General features: G+C 41.1%; 1 protein-coding gene across 4 annotated transcripts in view; it reads right to left on the bottom strand.

Moving 5' to 3' along the window:
* LOC122557992 (uncharacterized) overlaps positions 1 to 20,919 on the bottom strand; it is a 165,313-nt gene that overhangs the window by 131,353 nt on the left and 13,041 nt on the right. The window contains exon 1 of one of the 4 annotated variants that reach the window (XR_015758374.1): positions 19,863 to 20,449. The exons of the other annotated variants lie outside the window; for them this stretch is intronic. The gene's annotated coding sequence lies outside the window, so the exon portion shown is untranslated. Of the gene's footprint in view, positions 1 to 19,862; positions 20,450 to 20,919 lie in introns of those variants that run through there. 4 annotated transcript variants of the gene reach the window in all.

Raw genomic sequence — 20,919 nt, 5'->3', positions numbered from 1 at the left:
GGATCATGACCACACTGAGATAAGTAAATGCGTCAACGAAACAAAAAAGAAATTTATAAGTAATTCAATTTAAATGAATTATGAGAGAACAATTATTTAACATTTTTCATAATCTCAGGAGGGTGCAAGACATTTAAAATTATTGCGGTATAGTTACCAAACATAAGGACATAAGAAACAAGAACAGAAATAGGCCATCTAGCCCCTTGTGATTGGTTCATCATTCAATAAGATGATGACTGCCTTGATCTTGGTCTCATTTTCATCTTCCTGTCTATGCCCTATAAGCTCTCGAATCCTCTATAGCTTGGACGTTCTCCCATCTCAGCCTTGGTAAAGCAGGCTATGACTGTTATTAGTCTATGTATATCTATGAGAAATAGTACTCTGATTATGGTAAAAATGCAGGATCTCTAAGGAATGATTTTAGCTGAAAACAAAAATTGCTGGAGATCACAGCGGGTCAGACATCATCCACAGAGAGAAAGCAAGCTAATGTTTTGAGTCTAGATGACTTCATCAGGGATGAAGTGAAGTGTGGTGGGGTAGTGTCACAAAATTGGTATGCAAAAAATGGGAAACTTGTAAAATGGGAGAAAGCATTGTGACATCCTTTTTAAATGCTTATAGATTTAAAAATGAATGTCTGTGGGCAGCAGCTACAGGTGCATAATTTGACACAATGTCTGAAAACACTGTTCAGTTAGCAGGCCCAAGTAGCATTTTTACCTAGACAATTCAGCCAGTTTAAATTCAGCCAATTAATTTAAAAAGCTACTTGGAGACTAAGGGCCAATTAAATTCAAATCTAATGGTGTTGATAACCTGAAACTAATAATAAGAATTGAATATGTTATCGAGGGGTACATAACAGAGGGGCAATTGGACAGAAAGCAGAGTTAACTGCCATCTGAACAAGTGAGAGAAAATGCCATCTGAGAAATAAACATCTTGCTCCTTCAAGATCTCGCAGAAGAAAAGCACCATCTATCTATAAAACACAGCATGTTTAGTGAACATTCTTGACACTACAATTTGATACATTCAGAACCGAAGAATGACAAGAAAACATTCCCAACAGCAGAATCAGCAGAGAGGACAAGGTGCATTCTAGAAGATGTATTTTTGCTGCAATTTTGAGAGACTAAGTTTTAATTTATTGTTTTGTTATTTAGGTGGAACTTGTATTTATTTGAACAGCATCCTACTGGAATTTAAGTTAGTAAAGAATTAATTAGCAGTTGGAGGAATTGTTCAGTTTGTTAGTTGTTCTATTAATTTGTTTACTGTTGGAGTTAGATAAATAAATTGTCAGTTGTTAATTATAGAGTGGACTAAAGGATTCCATTTCACTTAATCACTCCTTTGTAACAAATTGAGTGTAAGTGATAGATTGCATCATTTGTCACACTTTTATGTCAGATTACGAGGCGAGGTGAACTTTTCTGGGTGTTTCTGTTTTAATTATCAGAGGTGTTGACCTCCACCCTGTAACAGTAGCATTCATGCAACATTGGAGGGATGAAGTTGGAGTGCAGGGGGAAAAACAATGTTGATAGTTCAGTTTAAGTGATCAGAATGAGAGAATGATTTTAGCTGTTCGATTCATTTCTACACAACTATATGAGTGATCCTCTAGTGAGAAAGCATTATTTCATATTTCTGAATCATAAACATTCTGCATTCCTCTAATTCAGTACATTTGCTGCTCACTTTGTGGTTTCATCTCGGTCAAAAATAATCAGTTGGTATATTTTCAAGATATGTATGTGGTTACCGCTTGTTACATTATAGTTTCAGCTCCTTCCTGTACAAAATACAGGCTTCAAAAGCTGCATTTCTGCACGAGCTGCTATTTTAATACATGAAAAGCAGCAAATAGGCATCCTGCTGCTTATGGTAAAAACAATGACTGCAGATGCTGGAAACCAGAGGCGAGATTAGAGTGTTGCTGGAAAAGCACAGCAGTTCAGGCAGCATCTGAGGAGCAGTAAAATCGACGTTTTGGGCAAAAGCCCTTCATCAGGAATACAGGCAGAGAGCCTGAAGGGTGGAGGGTAGATCCTGCTGCTTATGTTACTGATACCTTGTCCATGTGCTGGTATTAGTACATGAAGGGTTTATTCATTCCTCTAGATCGTGCAGGTTTGCATCCCTCTCTTGGGCTATAGAGACCAGAAACGGCATTCTCTTCTTACATAATTCAGTTTGCGATTTCATGAAGGACAAAATGATAGTTCTTGACTTTATGCAATAACATAAAATTGGCGATGAACCAGCAATCCATTTTTACTTCACATGTTTTAATTCTCGGAAGGCAAGAGAATGACAAAGAGGATGCAAAATCATCCAGGTCCTTTCATTCTGATATATTCAGTCTGGATCCAACTGAAAATATTTACTTGTTCTCTGCTAATTCAGTACAATTCAGTGATGGCAATGCCATTACACTTATAGAGTCATAGAGATATACAGCATGGCAATAGATCCTTCAGTCCAACTCGTCCATGCTGACCAGCTATCCCAACCTAATCTAGTCCTACTTGCCACCACTTGGCCCATATCCCTCCAAGCCTTTCCTATTCATAAACCCATCATGATGTCTTTTAAACCACTTCTTCTGGCAGCTCATTCCATACACATACCATCTGATGTAAACATTGCCCCTTAGGTCTCTTTTATATCTTTCCCCTCTCACCCTAAACCTATGCCCTCTAGTTCTGGACTGCCCCACCCCAGGGAAAGGACTTTGTCTATTTACCCTATCCATGCCCCTCATAATTTTGTAAACCTCTATAAGGTCACCACCTCAGCTCCGACACTCCAGGGAAAACAGCCCCAGCCTGTTCAACCTCTCCATATAGTCAAATTCTCCAACCCTTTCAAGTTCACAACATCTTTCCAATAGGAAGGAGACCAGAATTGCACGCAATATGCCAAACGTGGCCTAACCAACATCCTGTACAGCTGCAATATGACCTCCCAATTCCTGTACTCAATACTCTGACCAATAAAGGAAAGGATTCCAAATACCTTTTTCACTATCCTATTTATCCGCGACTCTACTTTCAAGGAACTACACACCTTCATTCCAAGGTCTCTTTGTAAAGCAACATTCCCTAGAACCTTACCATTAAGTGTATAAGTCCTGCTAAGATTTGCTTTCCCAAAATGCAACACCTCACATTTATCTAAATTAAAATCCATCTGCCACATTTTAGCCCATTGGCCCATCTGATCAAGATCCCATTGTAATCTGAGGTAACCTTCTTTGCTGTCCAATTTTGGTGTCATCTGCAAACTTACTAACTATATTCACATCCAAATCATTTATATAAATGATGAAAGGTAGCGGACTCAGCACCATTCCTTGTGGCACTCCACTGGTCACAGGCCTCCAGTTTGAAAAACAGCCCTCTACCACCACCCTCTGTCTTCTATCATTTATCCAGTTCTGTATCCAAATGGCTAGTTATCTCTGTATTCCATGAGATTTAATCCTGCTAACCAATCTCTCACTGGGAACCTTGTTGAATGCTTTACTGAATTCCATATAGATCACATCCACCGCTCTGCCCTCATCAATTCTCTTTGTTACTTCTTCAAAAAAACTCAATCAAGTTCGTGAGATATGATTTCCCAAGCACAAAGCCATGTTGACTATCCCTAATCAGTCCTTGCCTTTCCAAATACATGTAAATCCTGTCCCTCAGGATTCCCTCCAACAACTGCCCACCATCGACATCAGGCTCACTGGTCTATAGTTCCCTGGCCTGTCCTTACCACCTTTCTTAAATAGTGGTACCACATTAACCAAACTCCAGTCTTCTGGCACCTCACCTGTGAATATACTGTCTTTGGACTCCCATTATCTCATTTTTGAAGGCTTCACATTTACCGGCCGTCCCTTTACCTGTGAACATCTGTCCCCAATCAACTTTTGAATGTTCTGTCCTTCCTCCAATTTAGAACTTCAACTTTTAGGTCCGGTCAATCCTTTTTCATCACTATTTTCAAACTAATACATTTATGGTCGCTGGCCCCAAAGTGCTCCCTCACTGACACCTCAGGCACCTGCCCTGCCTTATTTCCCAAGTGTAGGTCAAATTTTGCACCTTCTCTAGTAGGTACACCCACAAGAATCCAAAAAACTTCTTGTACACACTTAACAAGATCCTCTCCAGCTAAATCCTGAACGTTACGGCAGTTTCAGTCTATGTTTGGAAAGTTAAAATCCCCTACCATAACCACCCTATTGTTCTTACAGAAAACCGAGATCTCCTTACAAATTTGTTTTTCAATTTCCTGCTGACTATTAGGGGGTCTATAATACAATCCTAAAAGGTGATCATCCCTTTCTTATTTCTCAGTTCCACCCAAATAACTTCCCTGGATGTATTTCCAGGAATATCCTCCATAAGCTCAGTTGTAACGCTATCACTTATCAAAAATGCCACTCCTCTCTTGCCGGTCTTTCTATTCTTCCTGTAGCATTTGTATCCTGGAACATTAAGCAGCCAGTCCAGTCCTGTCCATCCCTGAGTCACGCTTCTGTAATTGGTCTGAAATCCCAGTCCCATGTTCCGAACCATGTCCTGAGTTCATCTGCCTTCTGTGTTAGACCTCTGGCATTGAAATAAATGCACTTTATCAGTCCTACCTTGTTCTGTGCTTGTCCCTGCCTGGCCTGACTGCTTGAGTCACTTCTTTTCTCAACTGCAGTAGTCTCAGTTGATTTCTTTCCTATCTCCCTGGGTCCCGGTCCCCTGCCCTCCCCAACCTTTACTAGTTTAAATCCTCCTGAGCAGCTCGAGCAAATCTCCCCTCCGGTATATTAGTCCCCATCCGATTCAGGTGCAATCAAACATTAAAGGATTATGGTTAGATTCTCTTTATTTCTTCTTTGGTTCATTTTGTAGTGTGTTTGTTATTCATGCATTCTTTGCATTTCTAATTTCTTCAATTCTTCTGACATATGTGTCATTTAAATATTTAGTTACCTGTACACATTCTGTTCAGTCCAGCCCTTTAAGCCAGTGAATGTGGAACTGTTTCTACTTTGTGGTGAAAGGCAGGGAACTTTATTTTGTGGCCTTATTTGCCCCTCACCCTAGATTACCTTGTCTATATCTTAGTCTCTCAAGTATACTGTAATGTTAGAGCAGTTTATTTAAAACACTTAAGCTCCTGGATCATTGATCAGGAATTTTTACAAGACTTGAGAAAGGATTTTGTAATGATATTAAATTACAGAACATTTGTTCATTGATTGAAGTATGTTATTGCATCTCTTACAAGTATGTGTTGTGAAAACATCAATGTATAATTTCTATAAAGCTATTCCTAGTATTAATATTGTTTTATAAACTCATAAGTATTAGGTTTTGTTAACTTCATCTCAATTATTTTCAGGGAGTTTTCTCATCTGGCATACATTTAACCATTTGATTAGAATGGGATTGATAGAGAATTAATTCATTACAGAATTGTTATAGTGCAGAAGGAGGTCATTTGGCTCATCATGCCTGCACCAGATCTCTGAATGAGCATTAGGGAACTCAGTGCCGTACTCCTGCTTTAATCCTAATCATTGTTTTTGTTTCTATTTAAATAATCATGTAATGGCCTGCTAATGCCTCAATTTAATCTAACTCCATCACATTTCCAGGCAGTTCCAGACCCTCACTACTCAATGTAAAAATGTTTTTGTTGCATTGAATTTCACCTGCCATCTATCTGCCCACTCCATCAACTTGTCAATGTGCTTTGTAGCTTTAATTTGATTTGATTTGATTTATTATTCTCACACGTACTTAGGCACAGTGAAAAGTTTTATTTTGCGTGCAGACCATACCATGTAAAGTGTATTAGAGTAATAGAACAGAGCAAAGAATACAATGTTACAGCTGCAGAGAAGGTGCTGAGAAAGCGAGATCAACATTAAATTTAAAATGTGAAGTATAATAACAACAGGGAAGTAGGTATTCTTTAATCTATTCAAATGTGTATATAAACATTCGTATCTTCTATCTGAAGGAAGAGGGTGAAAGAGGTTATAACTGGGGTGGGAGGGCTCTTTGATCACGTTGGTTCCTTTCCCGAGGCAGCGGGAAGACTAGATGGAGTCAATGGATGGAAGGCTGGTTTTCATGACTCTCTCTAGTTTCTTGTAGTCTTGGGAAGAGCAGTTGCCAAACCACACTATGATGCATCCAGATAGGATGCTTTATTTGGTGGAGAAAGTGAGGACTGCAGATGCTGGAGATCAGAGCTGAAAATGTGTTGGTGGAAAAGCGCAGCAGGTCAGGCAGCATCCAAGGAACAGGAGAATCAGGAAGAAGGGCTTATGCCCGAAACGTCGATTCTCCTGTTCCTTGGATGCTGCCTGACCTGCTGCGCTTTTTCAGCAACACATTTTCTGCTTTATATGGTGCACCTATAAAAATTGGGAAGAGTCATTGTGGACATGCAAAAGTTCCTCAACCTCATGAGGAAGTGCAGACACTGTTGTACTTTCTTGACCATTGTGTTGACATGGGTGGATCAGAACAGACTGTTGGTGATCATCACTTCCAGGAACTTGATGCTCTCGATCATCTCCACCTCAGCACCATTAATGCAGGGGTATGCCTTCTACTCGCTTCCTGAAGTTAATGACCAGCTCCTTTATTTTGCTGATGTTGATGGAGAGATTGTTGTCTTTACACCATGCCACTAAGCACTCAAATCTCTTTCCTGCATTCTGATTGGTTCCTGATTGAGATCTGCCCTGCAATGGTGGTGTCATCAGCAAACTTGTACATGAAGTTGGAGCATAATTTGGCCACACAGTTGTGACTGTATGAGGACTGTAGGAGGAGGTTGAGTACACAGCCTTACAGAGCACTGGTGTTGAAGATTATGGTGGAGGAGGTGTTGTTACCTATTCTTACTGATTGCCACCTACGGGTCAGGTTAGTTTAGAGATGAGTTTGTTCAGAATTAAGGTGATGGTGGTGGAACTGTAATCAATAGGTAGGAGCCTGATACAGGTATCCTTGTTATCCAAATGTTCCATGGGTGAGTGTAAGGCTAGGGAGATGGCATCTGCTGTGGACGTGTTGCTCTAGTAGGCGAATTGCAAATGATCAAAGGTAATTTGGTAGGCTGATGTTGATGTAAACTGTGACTAACCTCCCAAAGCACTTCATAATTGTGGATGTCAGACCATCAGGCAGTAGTCACTGAGGCATGCTGCATGAGTTTTCTTTGGCACTGGGGTGATGGTGGTCTTCCTGAAGCAGGCAGGGACTTCAGATCATACTAAGCAGGGTTTAAAGATGTCTGAATACTCTCACCATCTGGTCTTCACAGAATCTGAGTACACAACTAGGGACTCCATCTGGGGGGGGGGGTTGCTTTTCATGGGTTCACTCTCAAGAATGCTGATCTAGCATCTGTGGTACGACCATGGATACATGTGTGTCCAAGGCTGTTGGGATTGTTTCATTGACCTTCTGCTCAATGTGAGCGTAAAATGTACTAAGCTCATTCGGTAGGAATGTACTGTTGCCCACTATTCTGTTCAACTTCACTTTGTAGCTCGTTATGTTGTATAAGCCTTACCACAAATGAAGGGTGCCCATATGGTTAGTCTGGATCTCAAGCATAGTTTGATATTGCCTCTTGGCATCTCTGATGGTCTTATGAAGATTGTACCTGAATTTCCTGTATAAATTAGGATTGGCTGACTTGAACACCTCAGACCTGGACTTCAGTTGGGACTGGATCTCCTGGTTCATCCATGGTTTCTGGTTGGGAACATCTGGATCAACTTCTTCCGCACACAGTCTTTTTACACAATTACTAATGAAGCCTGTGATGTTAGTGGTGTACTCAGTTAGGTTGGCCACTGAGTTCTTGAATATGGCCCAGTCCACTGACTCTAAGCAATCCCATATAAGACATTCCGTTGCTTCAGACTAACACTGCACCACTTTCTGTATTGGGTTCGCATGTTGTCATGCATCATGGGTGATGCATTTTGGAAGATCTAATTCAAGAGTGAACTATATGGTTCACCTGATCTGGGTGTTCAGGTCCATGGTTTCTCAAAACTGGCAACGCAGGTCAGTAGAGTGGTCAAGAAGGCATACCGCATGCTTTCCTTCATCCGATTGGGTATTGAGTACAAGAGTTGGCAGGTCATGTTACAATTGTATCGAACTTTGGTTTGACCACATTTGGAATACTGTGTATAGTTCTGGTCGCCACATTACCAAAAGAATGTGAATGCTTTGGAGAGGGTGCAGAGGAGGTACACCAGGATGTAGTTTAATATAGACGGTGCCAGCTACGAAGAGAGGTTAAGTAGATGAGGATTATTTTCATTAGAAAGACGGAGGTTGAGGGCAGACCTGATTGAGGTCTACAAAATCATGAGAGGTATAGACAGGGTGGATAGCAAGAAGCTTTGTCCCCAGAGTGGGGTCTCAATTACTAAGGGTCACAATTTCAAGGTGAAAGGGGAAAAGTTTAAGGGAGATATGTGTGTAAAGTTCTTTATGCAGAGGGTGGGGGGTGCCTGGAATGCGTTGCCAGAGGTGGTAGAGGCGGGCATGATAGCATCATTTAAGATGTATCTAGACAGATACATGAATGGACAGGGAGCAGAGGGATACAGATCCTTAGAAAATAGGCAACAGGTTTAGATGGAGGATCTGGATCGGTGCAGGCTTGGAGGGCCAAAGGGCCTGTTCCTGTGCTGTAATTTTCTTTGTTTCAATTTCTGCTTGTAAGCGCCAGCATTGTGATCTGAGTTTTCAAAATGTGGATGGGGGATGGAGTGAAAGGCATCTTTGATGGTTGTATAACAACGGTCAAGGATTTTCAGACATCTGACAGGAGATGTGTTGATGGTACTTCAGTAACATGTTTTTCTGGTTGGCCTGGTTGAAGTCACTGGACATGATGAATCAGGCATCGAGAAACAAGGTCTCAAGACTGTAACATTGTATACTTTGTCAAGTGCACTCTTCACTTCCGCATGGAATGGGATGTAGACAGTCTCAGGATAGTGGTGAAGTCCCTTTACTGCAAGGTACTTTTCTGTAAGATATTCAAGGTCTAGGGAGTAGTAACTTTACACTATCATCCCTTCAAGTTTTGTATCATCTGCAAATTTGATCAGATCACCTATGAAAAAGGGCCACTGGACCCAAAATGTTAACTCTGATTTCTCTCCACAGATGCTGCCAGATCGCCTGAGTTTTTCCAGCAATTTGTTTTCGATCAAACTCATTCCTGGTATGGCAGGACTGATGTATGAAGAGAAGGTAAATCACTTAGGATAATATTGATTGGAGTTTAGAAGAATGATGGTATCTCATAGAAACCTATAAAATTCCTACAGGACTAGACAGGGCACACACACAGGAAGGATACTTCTGATAACTGGGGAATCCATTTAGGACTGAGATGAGAAGATTTTTTTTCCACTGTTTCAATGTTTTAATTAAGTCACCTCTAAATCTTCTGACCTCCAGAGGATGCAGACCTAGCTTGAGTAGCCTTTCCTCATAAAGGAATCACTCATTCCATATTACTCCAGTTTTAAGAAGAAGAGTTAACAGGGAGACATGGATTATAAACTTAACTGTAACCTCCTTGGAGATATCTCAGACTCTGAACATAATGGGAAAAAACAGACAGTAATCTGGGCAAAAGACATATTTACAATTCTCCTTTCAAAAAATACACAGAAACAGGGGTTAAAAGCAGACTTTAACCATGCTTCATATATGTTAGTGGCCTGATGCCATACAATATGGATTGGTGTGCTCTGAAGGCCACAGTTTGAGAACAGCCATTGAATACCCCTGTATTACAGGTAGAGGGTTTTCTTTCTCTGAGTGGTAGAAACCAGCTAACCAACAAGCCAGTTGAAAGGATACAGGACAAGAGAATTTTAATCAACAGCAAAGCAAGAATGCCAAAATCAACAACTCAAATATCAGCATCTTATTTTTCAACAGAGAAATTGATCCATACATCTTTTAAATTTTACCTTTTTTATGCTCCCTGTTTTTGTTTCTAATGATGTGGATGTGGACTGGGGTGGTTAAAGTTAAAAATCACACAATACCAGGTTATAATCCAATAGGTTTATTTGAAAGTACAAGCTTTCAGAGCATTCCTTCGTCAGGTAGCTAGATCATAGGACACAGAATTTACAGGAAAAGATCAAAGAGTCATACAACTGATGTGATGTATTGAACAAACCTAGATTGCTGTTAAGTCTTTAATCACTTAGAATGAGGATGCAGGTTTCAATTGTGCAACATTTAAAAGGCATCTGGATGGGCATATGAATAGGAAGGGTTGGAGGGAGGTGGGCCGGGTGCTGGCAGGTGGGACTAAATTGGGTTGGGATATCTGTTCGGCATGGACGGGTTAGACCGAGGGGTCTAGGCTGTACATCTCTATAATTCTACATGTAATGTCCAGAACTTCTTTCAAGTCACAGTCTAAGATAACTTAACATTTTATTATGTAAAGAAAATGACATCTCAGCTCAGACAATGCATTAAAGGTGTGAGGTTACAGTCTGTCTGTATCTCATCCTTGAATCAGACTGGTTCTGTTTCCAAAGTAGGAATTCATAAAATGTCACATTGACTGACTGCCTACAGATTGTGTATTTTTCAGTAAAATACAATGTATCTGCAAATTTGCAATCTGTAGGCAGGCAGTGTGTCATTATCACCACACTATATGAGGGATGGGATCACACTGGAGGGGGTGCACAGGAGATTCATGAAGATGTTACCAAGGATGAAACATTTTAGATAAAAAGAGAGGCGAGATAGACTCAGGTTATTTTCTTTAGAGCAGAGTAGGCTAAGGGGTGTATAAGATTATGAGGGGCAAGGACAGATTGGATCGGAAGCAGCTGTTCCCCGAAGTTGGAAGGATCAATAATGAAAAGATAGTTGAGGAAATCTTTTTTCACCCAGAAGGTGGTGGCAGCCTGGGAGGGTAGTAGAGGTGGGAAACCTTACCACCTTTAAAAAGGTACGTAGATGAGCACTTGAAAAGTTATGACATTTGAAGCTATGGGCCAAATGCTGGAAAATGGGATTAATTCAAATAGGTTAGTACAGCCTCGGTGGCAGAAAGGCCTCTTCTGTGCCATATGAATCTAAGATTTCCCTTTTGAAAATCCATGCTGACAGTGACAGGATCAGAAACAATCTTCCAAGTATTCTACGATTAAATGTTTTATAATAGACTGCAGCATTTTCCCCATTACCGATGCCAGGCTAACTGGTCTTTAATTCTCCGGTTTCTCTCTACTTCCTTTAAAAATAGTGGGATTATACTAGTACTCTCTTATCCACAGAAACTGTTCCAGTATCTGTATTATCTTGGAAGATGACCTCTACCCAGGATATAAATTATCAAACCCAAGGGAATTATTGGCTTTTATCCATTAATTTCGTAACGTTATTTCCCTCCTAATTTTTTATTTTATTTTACTCCCTCCTCAATAGACCATGTGTTCCCCAATATTTTAGGGACATAATTTGTGTCCTCCAGTGTGAAAATGAAACCAAAACATATATTTATTTGGTCTGCCATCTTTTTGTTCCCCATTATAACTTACCCAGTGACTGTAAGACACTTATATTAGTCTTCACTAATCGTCTTCTCTTCACATATTTATAGAAGCTTTTGCTATCAGTTGAAATGGCCCCAGCAAGCCTACTCTAGCATTCCATTTTCCACCCTTTAATCAACCCTTGTTCTTCTTTGCTGAAATTTAACCTGCTTGCAAAAGCTCAGGTCTGGTGCTTTGTTTTGGCAAATTTTTATGTCCCTTCCTTGGATCTAATAGTCATGGAGAGGAATTGGAGCAGACAGTATGGGAAAGTAAATAATTGGGGGCGGGGGGGGGAATTATAATGCTATTAGGCAAGAACTGGTGCACCTAAATTGGGTTCTCAGGAAACTGCACATGGGCGGCACGGTGGCACAGTGGTTAGCACTGCTGCCTCACAGCGCCAGAGACCCAGGTTCAGTTCCTGCCTCAGGCAACTGTCTGTGTGGAATTTGCACATTCTCCCTGTGTCTGCGTGGGTTTCCGCCGGGTGCTCTGGTTTCCTCCCACAGTCCAAAAACATGCAGGTTAGGTGAATTGGCCATGCTAAATTGCCCGTAGTGTTAGGTGAAGCGGTAAATGCAGGGGTCTGGGTGGGTTGCGCTTCGGTGAGTCGGTGTGGACTTGTTGGGCCGAAGGACCTGTTTCCACACTGTAAGTAATCTAATCTAAAAAAAAGTAATCTAAATATGGAGGTTGTTTTGGGAGCACTTGCTGATTGTGCTGGATAGGTTTGTCCCACTGAGGCAAGGAAAGGATGGTAAGGTGAAGGTACCATGGGTGACAAGGGATGTTGAACATCTAGTCAAGAGGAAGAAGGAAGCTTACTTAAGGTTGAGAAGGCAAGGATCAGACAGGGGTCTAAAGGGTTACAAAGTACTGAAGACGCAGAAGGGGCCAGAAGGGGCACAAAAAAGCTTTGGCGGGCAGGATTAAGGAAAACCCTAAGCCATTCTACACATACGTGAGGAACAAAAGGATGGCCAGAGTGAGGGCAGAACCGATCAGGGATAGTAGAGGGAACTTGTGCCTGGAGTCAGAGGAGGTAGGGCAAGTCCTTCATGAATACTTTGCTTCAATATTCACTACTGAGAGAGACCTTCTCATCTGTGAGGACAGTGTGAAATAGGCTGATATGCTTGAACAGATTGATTTTAAGAAGGAAGATGTCCCCAGGCCAGATGGGATATACCCAAGGATACTACAGAAAGTGAGGGAAGAGATTGCTACACCTTTGGCAATCATCTTTGCATCCTCATTGTCTACTGGAATAATGCCAGATGCTATTCCGTTGTTCAAAAAAGGGAATACGGATAATCCTGGGAATTACAGACCAGTCAGTCTTACATATATGGCGGTAAAATTATTGGAGAGGATTCTGAGAGACAAGATTTATGATTACTTGGAAAACCATAGTTTGATTAGAGATAGTATGGCTTTGTGAGGGGCAGCTCATTCCTCACAAGTCTTATTGAATTCTTTGAGGATGTGACAAAACATATTGATGAGGGTAGAACAGTGGATGTGGTGTAGATGGATTTTAGCAAGGTGTTTGATAGGGTTCATGGTGGTAGGCTCATTCAGAAAGTTCGGAGGCATGAGTTCTGGGAAATTTAGTTGTCTCAATACAGAATTGGCTGGCCCATAGAAGACAGAGTAGTAGGAGATAGAAAATATTCAGGAAGGTAAAAACAATGACTGCAGATGCTGGAAACCAGATTCTGGATCAGTGGTGCTGGAAGAGCACAGCAATTCAGGCAGCATCGAGGACAGGCAAAAGGATGCTGTCTGAATTGCTGTGCTCTTCCAGCACCACTGATCCAGATAGAAAATATTCAGCCTACAGCTCTGTGACCATTGGTGTTCTGCAGGGATTGTTTCTCGGACCTCTGCTCTTTATGATTCTTATAAATGATTTGGATGACGAAGTGGAAGTTTAGTAAGTTTGTGGATGACATGAAGGTTGATGAAGTTGTGGATAGTGTGGAGGGCTGTTATAGGTTGCAATGGGACATTGATAGGATGCAGAACTGGGCTGAAAATTGGTAGATGGACTTCAACCTGGAAAAGTTTGATCTGATTCATTTTGGAAGGTCAAGTTTGAACGCAAAATACAGGGTTAAAAGCAGGATTCTTGGCAGTGTGGAGAAACACAGGGATCTTGGGGTTCATGTCCATAGATCTCTCAAAGTTGCCACCCTAATTGATAGAATTGTGAAGAAGGTATATATTGTGTTGGTTTCCATTAGCAGGGGGAGTTTAAGAGTTGCGAGGTTATGTTGCAGCTCTATAGAGGTATGGTTAGACCACACTTGGAATATTGTGTTCAGTTCTGGTCGCCTCATTATAGGAAGGATGTGGTAGCTTTAGAGAGGGTGTGGAGGAGTTTTACCAGGATGCTGCCAAGACTGGAGGGCACATCTTATGAAGAAAGGTTGAAGGAGCTAAAGCTTTTCTGACTGGAGCGAAAAAGGATGAGAGGCGACTTGACAGAGATACAGGAGATGATGGGAGGCATTGATAGAGTGAATAATCAGAGACTGTTTCCTACGGCAGAAATGGCTATCACAAGGGGATATAATTTTAAGGTGATTGGTGGAAGGTTTAGGGGAGATGTCAGAAGTCAGTTCTTTACACAGGGAGTGGTGAGTGCATGGAATGCGCTGCCATTTAAGCGACTCTTGGATAGGTACATGGATGACAGTAAAACGAAGGGTACGTAGGTTAGTTTGATCTTCGAGTAGGATAAAAGGTCGGCACAACATCAAGAGCCTGTACTGTGCTGTTCTATGTTCTAATATTATCCTTAAGTTGCCATGGTTTGATCACATTTCCCATTTATTTTTGTACCAGACAGGAATGAACAACTCAGTTGAGAATGTGGTGCTGGAAAAGCACACCAGGTCAGGCAGCATCCGAGGAACAGGAGAATTTACGTTTTGACCATAAGCCTTCTTCAGGAATGAACAATTGTTTATCATTGCCTATTGATCCTCATCATTTTAAGTGATGTTCCTCAATTTATCATGGTCAAATTATGCCTCATACCATTGTAGTTTTCTTTATTTATATTCAGGAGCTTGATTCAAAATTAACTAAGCCACTCACTAACTTAATGAAGAATTATTGTCACTCTCCCCCAAGGAGCCTCACACAAGTAGACAGCCAATTATTCCTTTCTCATTACATAATACCCAGTTGGTTCCTTAACAACTTGATCCAGAAAACCACCTGTTCATGCTCCAGGAATTCCTCCTCTGCCGTATTGATACTGATTTGATTTGCCTATTTATTTGCAGATTAAAGTTCCCCATAATAATCATAATTATCAGAACATTCATGAATATAGGACATGTGCGGGAAATTGGGATTTGCGCACTTTTAGTGGTAGTTATGTCGGTGCAGACTCGATGGGCCAAAAGGTCTTTTCTGGGCTGTATGAATCCATGAATCTATAATTATAGACATACCTGACATCATTCATTATACCTTGCCAACTAGAAAATGAGCTATCTATGCCTACTCTCTACTGTTAGCTAGATAATCTACCCATTTCAACATGATACCTTTACACTAAGAGCAGTTATTTTCTGCAATATTTGGCAACTTTTCAAATGCCTTTTGGAAATCTAAGTATAGCATGTCAATTGGTTTCCCCTTTATGCATAACTTCTACAAAGAACACCAATAAATTTGTTAAACATGACTTCCCTGTCATAAAAGCATTTCAATTCTGCTTAATTATCATGAACTGTTGTAGCTGCCCTGATTTAAAGAGCTTAATAAGAGTTTCTGGAATTTTCTGTATGACAGATGTAAAGCCAACTGGATTCTGATTTCTTGTTTCTCTTCCTTTTTAAATAAAGGGCTTGCAGTTTATTTCCAAATCTAAATGCATCTTCCTTAAACATATGGCACATTGGAAAATGAAAACTAACACACCAACAATTTCATCAGCCACTTCTTTTAAGACCTTTAGATGAAATATTCAGGAGCTGTAAGTGTGAAAGTCCAGCAATTTGCTCAGTTCCACATTTCTGGTGATTGTAATCTTCTTGAAACATTCCCTCCCTTCTATTCCTCGAATTACAGCTATTTCTGAGATTGTTGCCAGTATTCTCAATATTGAAGATCAATTCAAAACACCTGTTCAGTTCTTCGTCCAACTCCTAAGTTTCCATTATTAATTCTCCAGACAAACATTCTACAGAACCAAAGCTGACTTTGTTATTTCCTAGCTACCATCTGAGCTGTATGAATCCATGAATCTATAATTATGAGGAAGGGTCACCAAACCGGAAACACTAACTTTGATTTCAGGCAATTTCTGTTTTTGTTTCTGATTTACAGCACCTGCAGTTCTTTCGGTTCTCACTATTTAAAAAAAAATGTAGGAATGAATACAAACTCTTACTGTTTGCTTTTTACAGTTCTCAGAAGCTTGTCCTCTAATTTGTCCCTTCTTATTAATCTTTTAGTCATTTTTTGTCGTTTTTATATTCTGTCCAATTTTAAGGCCTGTCATTTATCTTTATACAATTTCCTATATCTTATGGTTTTTAGGTTTTGATATTATCTTTAACTTTCTGGTTAACTAAGGGTGCTGAGTCCCTCCTTACAGTTGTTCTTCCTTCTTAGAATATATCTGTTCTGTGTATCCCACAATATACCCTAAATGTCTGCCACTGTCATTTAACATAACTTCTCACTCATTTTAGCTAGCTCGCACAACCCTCATAATTGCCCTTATTAAAATTTAAAACACTAGTTTTAGATACACTCTTCCTCAAGTTTTATGTAAAATTCAATCACATAAGGCTCCTACCTTGGAAGGCATTTGATTATTAATTAATCATATCTCATTGGAAATACAAGGTCTAAAATAACCTCTCTCTGGTTGGCTCTAGTAAGTGCCATACGAAGAAACTATCCTGAAAACATTCTATGCTACCTTTGCTCAAGAAGGAAGCATCTGTCAGGTATAGACAGGATAGGTCGAGTGAATCCTTAGAAGAGTGTAAAGGAAGTAGTTGTATACTTAAAAGGGAAATCAGGAGGGCAAAAAGGGGACATGAGATAGCTTTGGCAAATAGAATTAAGGAGAATCCAAAGGGTTTTTACAAATATATTAAGGACAAAAGGGTAACTAGGGAGAGAATAGGGCCCCTCAAAGATGTGGAGCCACAGAAAATGGGGGAAGATACTAAATGAATATTTTGCATCAGTATTTACTGTGGAAAAAGATATGGAAGATGTAGACTGTAGGACATCTTGCAAAATGTCCAGATTACAGAGGAGGAAGTGCTGGATGTCTTGAAACGGTTAAAAGTGGATAAATCCCCAGGACCTGATCAGGTGTACCCTAGAACGCTGTGGGAAGCTAGAGAGGTGATTGCTGGGCCTCTTGCTGAAATATTTGTATCATCGATAGTCACAGGTGAGGTGCCGGAAGACTGGATGTTGGCAAAGGTGGTGCCACTGTTTAAGAAGGGCGGTAAATACAAGCCAGGGAACTACAGACCGGTGAGCCTGACCTCAGTGGTGGGCAAGTTGTTGGAGGGAATCCTGAAGGACAGGATGTACATGTATTTGGAAAGGCAAGGACTGATTTGGGATAGTCAACATGGTTTTGTGTGTGGGAAATCATGTCTCACAAACTTGATTGAGCTTTTTGAAGGAGTAACAAAGAGGATTGATGAGGGCAGAGCAGTCGATGTGATCTATATAAACTTCAGTAAGGCGTTCAACAAGGTTTCCCATGGGAGACTGATTAGCAAGGTTAGATCTCATGGAATACAGGGAGAACTAGTCATTTGGATACAGAACTGGCTCAAAGGTAGAAGACAGAGGGTGGTGGTGGAGGGTTGTTTTTCAGACTGGAGGCCTGTGACCAGTGGAGTGCCACAAGGATCGGTGCTGGGTCCTCTACTTTTGTCAGTTACATAAATGATTTGGATGCAAGCATAAGAGGTACAGTTGTAAGTTTGCAGATGACACCAAAATTGGAGGTGTAGTGGACAGCGAAGAGGGTTACCTCAGATTACAACAGGATCTTGATCAGGTGGGCCAATGGGCTGAGAAGTGGCAGATGGAGTTTAATTCAGATAAATGCGAGGTGCTGCATTTTGGGAAAGCAAATCTTAGCAGGACTTATACACTTAATGGTAAGGTCCTAGAGAGTGTTGCTGAACAAAGAGACCTTGGAGTCCAGGTTCATAGCTCCTTGAAAGTGGAGTCGCAGGTAGATAGAATAGTGAAGAAGGCATTTGGTATGCTTTCCTTTATTGGTCAGAGTACTGAGTATAGGAGTTGGGAGGAGAAAGTGAGGACTGCAGATGCTGGAGATCAGAGCTGAAAATGTGTTGCTGGAAAAGCGCAGCAGGTCAGGCAGCATCCAAGGAACAGGAGAATCGATGTTTCGGGCATAAGCCCTTCTTGATTCCTGAAGAAGGGCTTATGCCCAAAACGTCAATTCTCCTGTTCCAGGCTGGGGCTGTTTACCCTGGAGTGTCGGAGGCTGAGGGGTGACCTTATCGAGGTTTACAAAATTACGAGGGGCATGGATAGGATAAATAGACAAAGTCTTTTCCCTGGGGTCGGGGAGCCCAGAACTAGACGGCATAGGTTTAGGGTGAGAGGGGAAAGATATAAAAGATCTAAGGGGCAACCTTTTCACGCAGAGGGTGGTACGTGTATGGAATGAGCTGCCAGAGGATGTGATGGAGGCTGGTACAATTGCAACATTTAAGAGGCATTTGGGTGGGTATATGAATAGGAAGGGTTTGACAATAGACAATAGGTGCAGGAGTAGGCCATTCTGCCCTTCAAGCCTGCACCACCATTCAATATGATCATGGTTGATCATCCTTAATCAGTATCCTCTTCCTGCCCTATCTCTATAACCCTTGATTCCACAATCCTTGAGAGCTCTATCCAATTCTTTCTTAAATGAATCCAGAGACTGGGCCTCCACTGCCCTCTGGGGCAGAGCACTCTCTGGGTGAAGAAGTTTCTCCTCATCTCTGTCCTAAATGGTCTACCCCATATTTTTAAGCTGTGTCCTCTGGTTCGGCACTCACCCATCAGCGGAAACATGTTTCCTGCCTCCAGAGTGTCCAATCCTTTAATAATCTTAAATGTCTCAATCAGATCCCCTCTCAGTCTTCTAAACTCAAGGGTATACAAGCCCAGTCGCTCCAGTCTTTCAGCGTAAGGTAGTCCCGCCATTCCAGGAATTGACCTCATGAACCTATGCTGCACTCCCTCAATAGCCAGAATGTCTTTCCTCAAATTTGGAGACCAGAACTGCACACAGTACTCCAGGTGTGGTCTCGCTAAGGCCCGGTACAGCTGCAGAAGAACCTCTTTGCTTCTATACTCAATCCCTCTTGTTATGAAGGCCAGCATGCTATTAGCCTTCTTCACTACCTGCTGTACCTGCATGCTTACCTTCATTGACTGATGTACAAGAACACCCAGATCTCTCTGTACTGCCCCTTTACCTAAATTGATTCCATTTAGGTAGTAATCTGCCTTCCTGTTCTTGCCACCAAAGTGGAAAACCATACATTTATCCACATTAAACTGCATCTGACCACTCACTTAACTTGTCCAGGTCACCCTGTAATCTCCTAACATCCTCATCACATTTCACCCTGCCACCCAGCTTAGTATCATCAGCAAATTTGCTAATGTTATTGCTAAGGGATATGGGCCAGGTGCTGGTAGGTGGGACTAGATTGGGTTGGGATATCTGGTCGGCATGGACAGGTTGGACCGAAGGGTCTGTTTTCCATGCTGTACATCTCTATGACTCTATCTAAGATTTAACCATCCCACCCCACAATGATTATCACTGTATGTTTTTGATAAGCTCACGTTATTTTTTTTCTTTATGATTCATCCTACCATGTGATTACTGTTCGGTGGTTTGTATATTGTTACCTCATTTCCACATGGGACTTCTTGCGTTTAGGATTGCTCATCTGGTATTTCAACTCCACATCCCTGCCTATCCCAATACCCTTTCAGCCCCCTTTCTGTTTACATGAGAGTCATTCACCTTTGTTGGTCGCAACCAAAATCACTTATTGACAGTCAAAATTTTGGGCTTACCTTTATGAATTATAGTGAACGATATGGCTAATAACAAAATAGATTATTTCCCTTTGACTTCACTGAACTAAATCCCCCAAGATCCTTTATTCACAGTTGTTAAACTCACAAAGTTACCCCTCGGTTGGGACATGCAGTAGTGGGTTGAGTATTCTGAAGGCTCGATGAAATGTTTTCCCTGTTGACTCCGTCTGCTGTGTTGTGTCTTCTCTGGTAAAAGTCCTTGGGACTGTACCTTTTTGTTGCGATATACGACTTCCTTTGGTCCTAGTTGTAGAGACAGATGCTGCTTTGATGTACGGATTTTATAGATCTGTGTGCTTCTCGTTTCTTCTATCCTTTTTGAGGTTGTTCTCGTTGTATGGTTTTCTGACTGCTTTGCTCAGTCGGCAAATAAAAAACAAAAATTGCCTTGATTGTTCCCCTGGACAGAATCTTCTTTTGAATGCTTATTACTTTTCCACCTCTTATCTAGCTGTATCGCTGGATAATGGAAACTCCTGATCTTGAATATTATATAATGTGTGAACTGCCTTTTGGTATGGTCTTCTTGATCATACCAAAACAGCGGATGTCTGTCTCCTGAACCACTTTGAGGCTGGACAATAAATAAATAAAACATTTTTTAAAAAGTTCCATAAATCATGATCCTCTGATAGAACAAAACTTCTCCTTACCACTGGCTTAAACACCTTATTTTTGAATAGTTCCAATTTTCAGAGGTGGAAATACCTTTCAGCATCCACTCTGTTGAGTCCCCTTGAATGTTATCTGTTTCAAGAAGATTATCTATCTCTCCCTCTCTTCTAAATTCTAAGTTGTGTGTTTCCAACCTGACCAATCTTTCCTCAAGATAAATTTCTCATTCCAGGAATCAGTTGCATGAAGCTGCTCGGAATTTTTAAAACGTTTTAATTCACTTGTTGCTGGCTGGACGGCATTTTTCATCCGTCCATAGTTGTCCTTGAGAAAGTTGTAGTGAACTGCCTTCTTGAACTGCCATAATCCATGTGCTGTAGGATGCCATTAGGGAGGGAATTCCAAATTTTTGCGCCGTCAACACTGAAGGATTGGCAATTATGGGAAGGCAATGACCTAGTGGTATTACCGCTAGACTATTAATCCAGAAACTCAGCGAATGTTGATGGACCCCGATTCAAATCCTG

The sequence above is a fragment of the Chiloscyllium plagiosum genome, unplaced genomic scaffold (genome assembly GCF_037043375.1).
Source record: "Chiloscyllium plagiosum isolate Xiang-an unplaced genomic scaffold, Cpla_swu_hap1 HiC_scaffold_1, whole genome shotgun sequence".
NCBI classification, from domain to species: domain Eukaryota; kingdom Metazoa; phylum Chordata; class Chondrichthyes; order Orectolobiformes; family Hemiscylliidae; genus Chiloscyllium; species Chiloscyllium plagiosum.
The sequence above is the reverse complement of the archived record's forward strand: the minus strand, read 5'-3'. Positions and strand labels throughout refer to the sequence as shown.